The following is a 9513-nucleotide window of genomic DNA, read 5'->3' as shown; positions in this document are numbered from 1 at the left end:
TGCTTTCCTAACCATTTTGGAGAGACAGTCAGCAACAAAATTGATTAGAATGGGGGATAGGGGATCTCCCTGCCTTACACCCTTGAAGCTCACAAAGTAGGGGCCCAGGGTATTGTTTATTTTTACACAAATGGTTCCTACAGTGACAAATTGTTTTATCCAGTCACACCAAAGTTGAGCAAAACCTCACATCTCAAGTGTTTTAAATAAAAAAATTCCAGCAGACTTTGTCATAGTGTAACACCCCAGAAGAAAACAGAATAATCCTCTGGGGAATTACCACACGACAGCACAAACATAAAACAGAGTACGCGGAAGCAACATAAATTGTTCAGATAGATTAACAAAGACTTAAACATTTCACAAACTGAACCACACGAGAGAATTTAAAACAACAACAACGAAGTCTCCACATCCAAACATTTTATTATACAACATTTATTCAATATATATTGTTAAGTGTGTGCACACATGCTGCTACTCCCATCCCAAGCATGCAATGTCCAAGCTCAAGCACCTGTGAGGGGGAAAATCAATGTGTGAGGTTTATGGAAAAACCTCAACAAGCCAACTGCTTTAACCAAGCTATTTAAATCGCAATTTGATTAAACATCATATTAATAATTAGATAAAAAGAAGCATCATACTACGACAATGAATAACTTCAGGTAGAGAAAAATATATGAAAACTTCATATCAATACTTCAATGCACATGCAAATGGTGCAATGCATATGCAAATGATGCAATGCATGCATGACTTCACTTCTACCCACACATCCCAAAGAGAGGGAGTGAGAGTTGCAACTACATTGCTCATCAACGTGTGTTATTGTACCGGTACTCACCGCACCAATTCGGCTACGGTTTCTTCAAATGCATATCAATGGGAAGAGTGCAAATGCACATATTGCAATGTATGCACTTCATGTACTTCATAGTTCAACAATAATCCACAAGATATAACATCATATACTTCAAAGTAGAGCAAAGTAAAGCAAATAACTTCCAATTTCAGATTATATGACTAGTGTGAGAATCTTAAAATTTAGTGGAGCCAATTCAAATAACAAAGCCAAAACGTGTGGACCACAGTGCCACGTTTACTTGCCTTCACCGAAGATCAAGAACGTGAGCTAAGCATGATCCAAAGGTGCACCACCTGTTCACAAATATATCTCAGCACCAAAACAATCACACTTCAAATTAAATACATCGAGAAAAGCATTCATACTTTCGAACCCAACGTCCTCACACAAAACACTCTAATCTAGACATAACAGCAGCACTGCAGATTATTCTTTTTGTATGCTTAAATCCTGATGGAAAAAAAATCTCATATTTTTCCAGATGAAATATAATTTAATAATCTACAACTTTTTAGTTATCCAAAAGTATATAAAAAATCATCCTCATTGAGTAAATTTGAGGTGAATCTTAATCTGACAATCAGACAGATCCTGCAGAACAGTCCTACTAAAACAGTCATAACTGAAGATCCAAAACTCCTATGAATATGAAATTTACCAATATGGAAAGATTGTGAAATTATATACAACTGTTGTAACTACCAGAAAGTCCGATTTTTCCATTATGTTATGCTAAACTTCATGTTAACAGACACTGCCCAGAATTTCGAGTCTGAAAAACTGTCAGATTCCAACCTTAGTTTCTCCCTCATCTTAAATCCAATTGAGGTGTTCTCTGCGGCCACGAAAAGATCTCGAAGTCGTCTCCAACTCATATAAAGGTTTAATATTTTTTTGAGATCAATAAGAGCACGAAAAACTGCCACGAAAAGAAACTGTGCAGATTGACAGCGTGCTGAGAACATCGACGAGGGTAAACCCTTAACCCTAGTCCGAACGGCGACTAATACCGCTACTCCTATGAACTAAAAATCTCTAAAACTAGAGGGAAAACAAGTTCTACAGCAGGGAAATGTCTCACCTAGGGTTTCCCCTTGAAAAGATCAAAGGCGACGGCGACGGCGACCATCCAAACAACGATTCCCCACCGTTTTCTTGGCGGCGAGGGTCACGGTAACCCTTCGATTGCCCCCAAACTGCAGCACACATGGGGGGACCACCACGAACAGCGAGGAGAAGCCATGGAGATGGGGAAAAAATGGAAAGAGGAGAGGAAATCCTACCGGTTTTTGGAGGGGAACAACGACGACGGACGGCGGCATGCCTTGATCCCCTCTCTTCTCCTCTTCTTCTTCCTCTTCCCTTCTTTGTTCTCACGGCAAAAGGTTTAGTGGCGGCACAGGCAGGGGAGGGGCGTGTGGTTTAGGTTTATTAGGGGGGTTGTTACTGTAGCACGTCGTTACTGTAGTGTGGGCCCGCCCTCTTAGCAGCTTAAGAAAAACAATAACTTTTTGATCCAAACTCCAAATGCGACATGTAAATAGTCAAACAGAATGTACTCGACGAGCTCTACACAACCACAGTATCCGTTTTTCCATTCGAGCAATGGATAAAAAAAACTAATTTTAGCTATCAACTTTACGCTTTCTCATATACAACTTTCTCAAAATCCAGATTAAGCACAACTCCAGTTTTGTTTTTTTTTCTTTTAGTTTCATGCAGGACCTCATGAAGGGCCATTACTCCAGTCAAGGTATTCCTTCCTTTCATAAAGGTTGTTTCTGAATGCAGAATAAGCTTCTCAGCAACTGGTCCAATATTAGAGTAAGCACTTTGGTTATCCATTTATAAAGACAATTTAGGAGGCAAATTGGCCTGTATTGCTGTATTTTTTCAGCATCCTTTTGGCAAAAGAGTTATTATTCCATAATTCAATCTGCTAACACTCAAGTTGCCATTATAGAAATCTTGGAACAATTCCAAAATATCATGTTTCACAACTTCCCAGCACCCTTACAAGAATTCCACAGGAATACTATCAGGGCCAGCAGCCTTATTTTTCTCCATTTGGAAGAGGGCATCTTTGATTTCTTTTTCAGAGAAAGGTCCAGTGAGAAGTTCATTATCACTCTCAGACACTAATTCACCCCTGTCCCAGAGATCCTCAGCTAGTGGAAAAGGATTACCACTTTCAGGACCAAACAGATTTTTGTAGAAATCAATAGCATGTTTCAAAAGATTAGGGGTTCCCTCAATTATCTCATCACCATCTTTGAATGAAACAATATTACTCTTTCTTTTCCTTCCATTTGCAATTATGTGAAAATACTCAGTATTATTGTCACCCTCATGTAACCATTTTTCATGAGATCTTTTGTACCAGTAAAGCTCCTCTTTTTCTAGGAGTTTCATAATATGACTCTAAATTTCCACTTTCCTTTGAATCTTATGCAGAGGTAGGGGAGTTTCCTCTTCCTCTAGTTCTAACTCCACTATTTCTTCATGTAAAGACTTTCTGATTTTCCTATTTTCACCTTGGACATTAAAGCCCCACCCTTTGAAATATTGCTTGAATCTTTTTAACTTAATCTGAATTCTGTCTAAGGCTGATTCAGCTCTGCAAGGTCTAGCCCATACATCTCTTACTTTGCCTAAAAACTCACGGTGTTTCAGCCAAGAGGTTTCAAATTTAAATGAGAAATTTCTCAGCTGGGGAGTAATTGCAGAAGAAACAATGAGAGGATTATGATCTGATAAATCTCTCGAGAGCTTTTGGATGAAAACCATGGGGGACATGTTTTCCCAATCTTTATTAATTAGGCATCTATCTAACCTTTCCAAGGTAGGGGGATACTGATTGTTTGACCAAATAAATTTCCCTCCTACCATGTGAACAACCACTAATTCATAACAATCAATAATAGAATTGAACAGATTGGAGCACCTATGAGTGCCTCCCTTGTTTTTTTCAGAAGAGAACCTTATTAGGTTAAAATCACCCCCAATTAGAATTGGGTCCTTGTTCTTTCCACAAAAGTCAGCCAATTCGGCCAAGAAAGTTTTCTTATTTTCTTCTTGTGCAGCACCATAAACATTCAAAAAACACCATTTTTTATTTAATTATTTATCCCACAATTGCATCTGAAGGATGTATTGGCCTTCCCTAAAGGATCCCACATCAAAGTGATCCAAATTTATTCCAGACGGGATACCACCTGACCTGCCACATGATGGTATCCACTTCCACAAGTAAGATTGTTGAGGGTCAATCTGCCTAAGAATTTGATTTCCAAATTTTTTTTTGCAAAGTCTAATGAATACCAATAAAATGAAATTTATGTTCTAGAATTAGGCTTCTAAGAAAGGAGGAGACACCTTTTTTCTTGATGCCCCTATAATTCCAAATAAGGCCTTTCATGATGCTTTTTTTTGTTTTTGGTGGAAAGGGGTTTCTTAGAGATCTCAGAGATTCTCTGAGAGCCCCCACCCTTACCTTTACGGAGAACTTCTCTGTTAGATTTGATGTCTTTTTTCTTGTTGGAGAAGAATAACCATATTTCTTATTTGGTTTCCTGCATCTTTTACGAGAAACCAAACTGAAATCATCAATGACAGATAATTCATCTTGGTTCTCTTCTGTAACAGCAATCACACTGTCATTATCATCCATGTTTGAAGTTGCACTATGGTTGTTCGCAGTAGTTTGGGAGAAACTTTTTTATGTAAAAGAGCTCTAGCATTCTCTAGCTTAGAAAGCAAGTTTATAGAGGCAAAATCATTATCAGCAATTTAACACCCATGATATTGGATCTAGCAATAATGCCATTTTCAGATAAGATAGAGAAAGAGTTTTGATTTGTGTTGTTACCTTCAGAAGATTGCTTCTGGCCCACCACCACTTCAGGGATAACCACATTGTCCTCCACTTGCTTATGCAGTCTCTCACTCCACCTCCTTTCTTCCCTTGCCTTTCTCAGATCATCACAAGGGTTCTTGATTTTGGAAACATCCAGATCAGCAGGGATAGAATCATCCATATACTGAGTATCCTTAGACACCAATCCTCCTTTTTTGGGGATTTCAGATATCTTAACTTTTGACTTGAGGATTTGATTGTAACCAACATTAAAGATAACATCCTTCTGCAAGCCAGATAACTCACATCTAGATAGCCGGACATTGTCTCTCCTTTGGGAGGATTCACCCTCATCATCCCAAATCTTCTTGACTTGTATTTGGAAGTATTTCTCACTACTATGACTAGGTTCATATGTAGCAGCTGGAATAGCTTCCTCCATTTCCATGTCTCTTGTGCTAGAAATTTCGTCATTCATGTCCCCTCCACAGGCCATCACTTTATCTGGAGCAGACCTAACCAGTCTCTCCAAGAGCTCATCTGCATCCCCCTTCTTTTGTGTATGTTTAGCCTCTGAAACCTTTCCATCAAACACTGAAGGGCCCTCTTTGGGTGCCCTAGGCCCCATCTTAGATTGATCCATTTTCTGCTTTTTTGGGCTTGGCTGCCCATCATGCTCAATAATTTTCACACCACTCATATGCTTGGCCCCACCAGATGTCAATTGATCCTCAAGCTCGAAGTGGAAGTCATAAATAAACATGCCAAGAGTACTTTCAGTAGTTTTTGGAATAGCCAACACATCCCTACAAGCAATCTTCATTCTCACATAGTCATGGTTATATCTGGATTTTTCATCAATTGCCACAACTTTTCCCACTAGACCACCAACTCTAGCAACAGTTCTGATGCCTCTCTGATCCACTGGAATCCCTCTGACTCAATTGGTAGTATCCCTAGAGTCCACTTCTCCCCCATACTACTAGCGAAAGAGAAAATGTAAAGACTACCATTAAAGCAGACCAAGCGAGACTTACTATATCCATGCAAATTATGTCTCCTATTTCTATGAAGGAATTCTTCTACTATTGATAAATAATCATAGTGGAATCAAGGGTACAGAGTCAAAAGGCCATTCTATTCTGCCCTAAGACTATGGATGAATCCGTTAAAGGAATTTACTCCTAACAAATTCTTATATGATTTCTGGTAGAATTGGAGAGCATTAAGTATAAATATGATACATAGCCCTTTCCCTAAAAAAGAGTAGGGGGATGTCCTAACTAGAAGACGCATTTGGAGTTGACCTTTAGCCCCCAAAGATGAAGCCCATGATTCAATGATCATCTGAGCCTCATCATTTAGCATGCCGAGGTTAAACTGACTGAAATCCAAAACCATTTTTGCGGTGGGAAATCGCAATGTAAACTTGTTTGGCATTCCAATTCCACACCTCAGCACCCACTATGTGCCTGAATTCACCCTCAATCTGCTTAGAAGAGATAGATCCATTGACCACAGTTATGATGGCAGTGCTCGCTTTATCCCTCATCATCTTCTGATCGATTTGTTCCTCAATGAAGAAGAAGCTCTGATTCGGCACTTGAGCAGCACATAGTTCAGGACCATAGTTCCAAAGAGGCTCTCTACAACAGTCAAAGGAGTTGTGATTGTTGAAGCCACATAACTCATAGGCATTCCTCCTCTTGCACTCCTCAGTCTTGTGATTTTTCAACCTGCAAAAATTACAACCAAGCTTTGGTGGTGGAATATTTGGATTTGGGACCCCAGATTTCTGTTGTAGCTTTGTTCTGAGGTCGCCCTCGTCAAGAACATTCTTGTCCTTGGAATCACTGTCCATTCCCAACCCAAATTTGTGAGAAGCTTCTTTCCCATCAGAATTCAGACCCGCAACTCTATCCCAGTTGGAAGAAGAAGAGCCTCCTTTCAGCAAATCACCAAACTCATTAACCCAAGTATCAGAATCAGCCCCCCACCTATCAGCTTGATTCAGATTGGGTTCTTTCTCCTCCTAAGAAGAACAAGCTCACCTTCCTCAAAGTTGTCGTCCTCACGTCTCCCCATGCGCTGCCAAACATTGTTTCTTCCCGTTCGCCCGACACCCTGGCTTGAGCGACCCGCTCCAAATCCATCGCGCCGAAACCCTCCGCGATTTGCAGCGGCCAGGATACACCATGCCTTCTCTCACAGCTTGCACATAAGATTTGCGGGGAGGGATGGGATTGTGTGACGCACGGAAGTAGCCAACAAACCGATCAATGCACCTTTTGAAGGAGGAGGAAGGAATGTGAGGATGGGGTCAGGCTCTCGAACAGCCAAACCCTAGATGAGCTGACTCGATTGACGGATTCCCTCCACCTGAAGCCCCTCTTACCTCATCATCTTCAACCTCCAGATCTTCCACACGTGTCTTTGTAGATGGGTGAACGCCAAGGATCCCATCAATAAGTTTACACAGTGGTGGTGAGCGCACCCGGGTAGGTTTTGGCGGGATCCGTCCAAAACCCATCCGATGCGGGTCATGGACCTCACCGGACACCGAAAATGGTGGCCCAACCATGTTCCTGATAGGATCCCCCCCAGGAGCCGATCGCGGCGACGTGGTCCTTCCCTCCATTTCTGGCACCCGCCCTGCAACATCCCTTGCTGACCTCCATTGGAGGCAGATCGGGATCTCCTTAATCAGCACTGAACTCTTGTCAGTCCGCTCGAAAGGGAAGCGCGGCTCGGAGTGCATTCTTTGGAATGCGTGTGATGAGGTGTCGATGGGGAGGCTCACGGTGTCACCAAGGGAACGTCTCGGAGGAAGAGGATGACGTGACGTCATTTTTTCAGCCTCAGTTTGTGATGGTGGTGAAACTAATTCACAGTGACAAGGGAGCTTTCCCTTAACCAAAAAACATGGTAAGAAACCAGACTAGGGCACACCGTGTCATGTCGGGCGAGGGCTACCGGACTTGAGGTAGATAGAAATAAATATGTAACTGCAACTTGGCTTGCTGTAAACCTACCTTGCAAAATTTGTCCGGCCACTTGGTCTTTTCAAAAACGTTTTATTTAGTACAGCTACTACTACTAAACATAGAGTATATATGGTTGTTCATCTCTCTAGCTACTAAACAGCTTGTGCTATATATTAATCTTGAAAGGAAGATTGCACCAATGGTCAGAGACTCAGAGTGGCCATGGTATAGGTCGTAATGTGGTAGGTAGGGGTGGTAAAGGGCCAACATTTTGAATTAGAAAATATAAGGGCCGGGCTCTAATCTTATTTAATTTTGAGTTAAAAAATTTAAGGATTTTGTTGGGCTGTGAAGAGTCTACTAGGGCCATGGCCCGTTACCACCCCTAGTGGTAGGCTGAGGTTGTGAGCGGTTTATGCACGGGTGGGTGGTTATTATACCATTCCGAGCATGAGAATTGATACACCTAACCTTGTCCTTGGCCATCATGTGAACTTCTTTTTTTTGAAGTAAAATCATGTGAACTTCGAGTGGCGCACCATTCCACCAGAAGTAAGGCCGTGTTTAGATGCCGTAAAGGCAAAACGCAAAATTTTTGTAAATCGGTTGCATGGTGTACTAAATGTAGTCGAAAAATAAATCGCATTATACAAATAGACTGTAAATCACGAAACGAATCTAATGAGCCTAATTAGGACGTGATTAGACACTAAATTGCTATAGTAATACTACAGTAAACATGCTCTAATAATGAATTAATTAGGCTCATTAGATTCGTCTCGTAGTTTACAGACGAGATCTGTAATTAGTTTTGTGATTAGTTTATATTTAATACTTTAAATATTGAAGATTCTCTGATAAAAACGCAAAAATACAAAATGCAAAGTGATATAAACACACCCTAAGATTGGCCGTTTCAGGGTGCTGCAATTGCAGTTTGCAGGACACGCCAGCTACTTCACGTGTGCTGGCAATACCAGCAGGATGCCAGGGGTAAGCGCAGGTGTATATATCAGCTATTTCACACAATGAGTTCTTTTTGGTGAGGTGGGATATTTTTTTACTATAGTAACAACTGAACTATTGTATGCATTTTCAATCTTGCAAAATGAGCCCACTGTGATGTTGAAACATTGCAGCCAATCATGTAATGGAACCGACAAAAACTCTTTATTTAAAGTCAGATTTTGTGCTGAATGCTGATATATAACAGCTATTATATAGGTATTTTAGTTTTGCTCACTTTGTTCGGTTTCATTTTCACTATTAATTTCAATCAATTTGGTATATCAAACTTTCTATACGTAGGTAATCGATCAAACTAAACTATAATTGGCATGATCGGGTTGGCTAAACATTTATAGCAAGTACATCAAAGGTTGAGAATTATCTAGGTACTCCTCTCAAGTATCATTAGAGTCTAGATAACTTCTTAAACTAATTCATAGTTCAGTTACACCCTAAACTATGTCATTTGGCCCAATTTTCCCTTTAATTGGGGATTTATCTCTTCTATTTATCCATACAAAGTCTTAAGTTAAACATTTATGCCCTAAACTATCAACGCCCTAGACTATTCATAAGTTGTAGCTCTAAAAATACGAATAGCTAGCGTATAAAACATCACCACCTCTGGTCTGACTTCCTAATAGTGACCTCCATACTAGGTAATATATAGATGGGTAATTGGTCTGTGGGACATCCTCAAATGGTGATTTTGTGCCGCGCACACTCCATACTTCGAATTTGTGCACATCACACTGTGATTCTATATTTTTGTCTCCAACACACCGCAGCACATAAAA

General features: G+C 40.5%; 1 long non-coding RNA gene across 1 annotated transcript; it reads right to left on the bottom strand.

The window, feature by feature from the left end:
• Positions 1–308: 308 nt before the first annotated feature.
• Positions 309–2251, bottom strand: LOC120676710. Its single transcript, XR_005675965.1, has 2 exons — positions 1950–2251; positions 309–1161 (listed from the first exon to the last, which is right to left on the bottom strand). It is a non-coding gene; the product is annotated as an uncharacterized LOC120676710 (long non-coding RNA).
• Positions 2252–9513: the final 7262 nt, after the last annotated feature.

This window comes from Panicum virgatum, chromosome 5N (genome assembly GCF_016808335.1).
Source record: "Panicum virgatum strain AP13 chromosome 5N, P.virgatum_v5, whole genome shotgun sequence".
Lineage (NCBI taxonomy): Eukaryota > Viridiplantae > Streptophyta > Magnoliopsida > Poales > Poaceae > Panicum > Panicum virgatum.
This window is presented reverse-complemented; position numbering and strand designations above follow the sequence as displayed.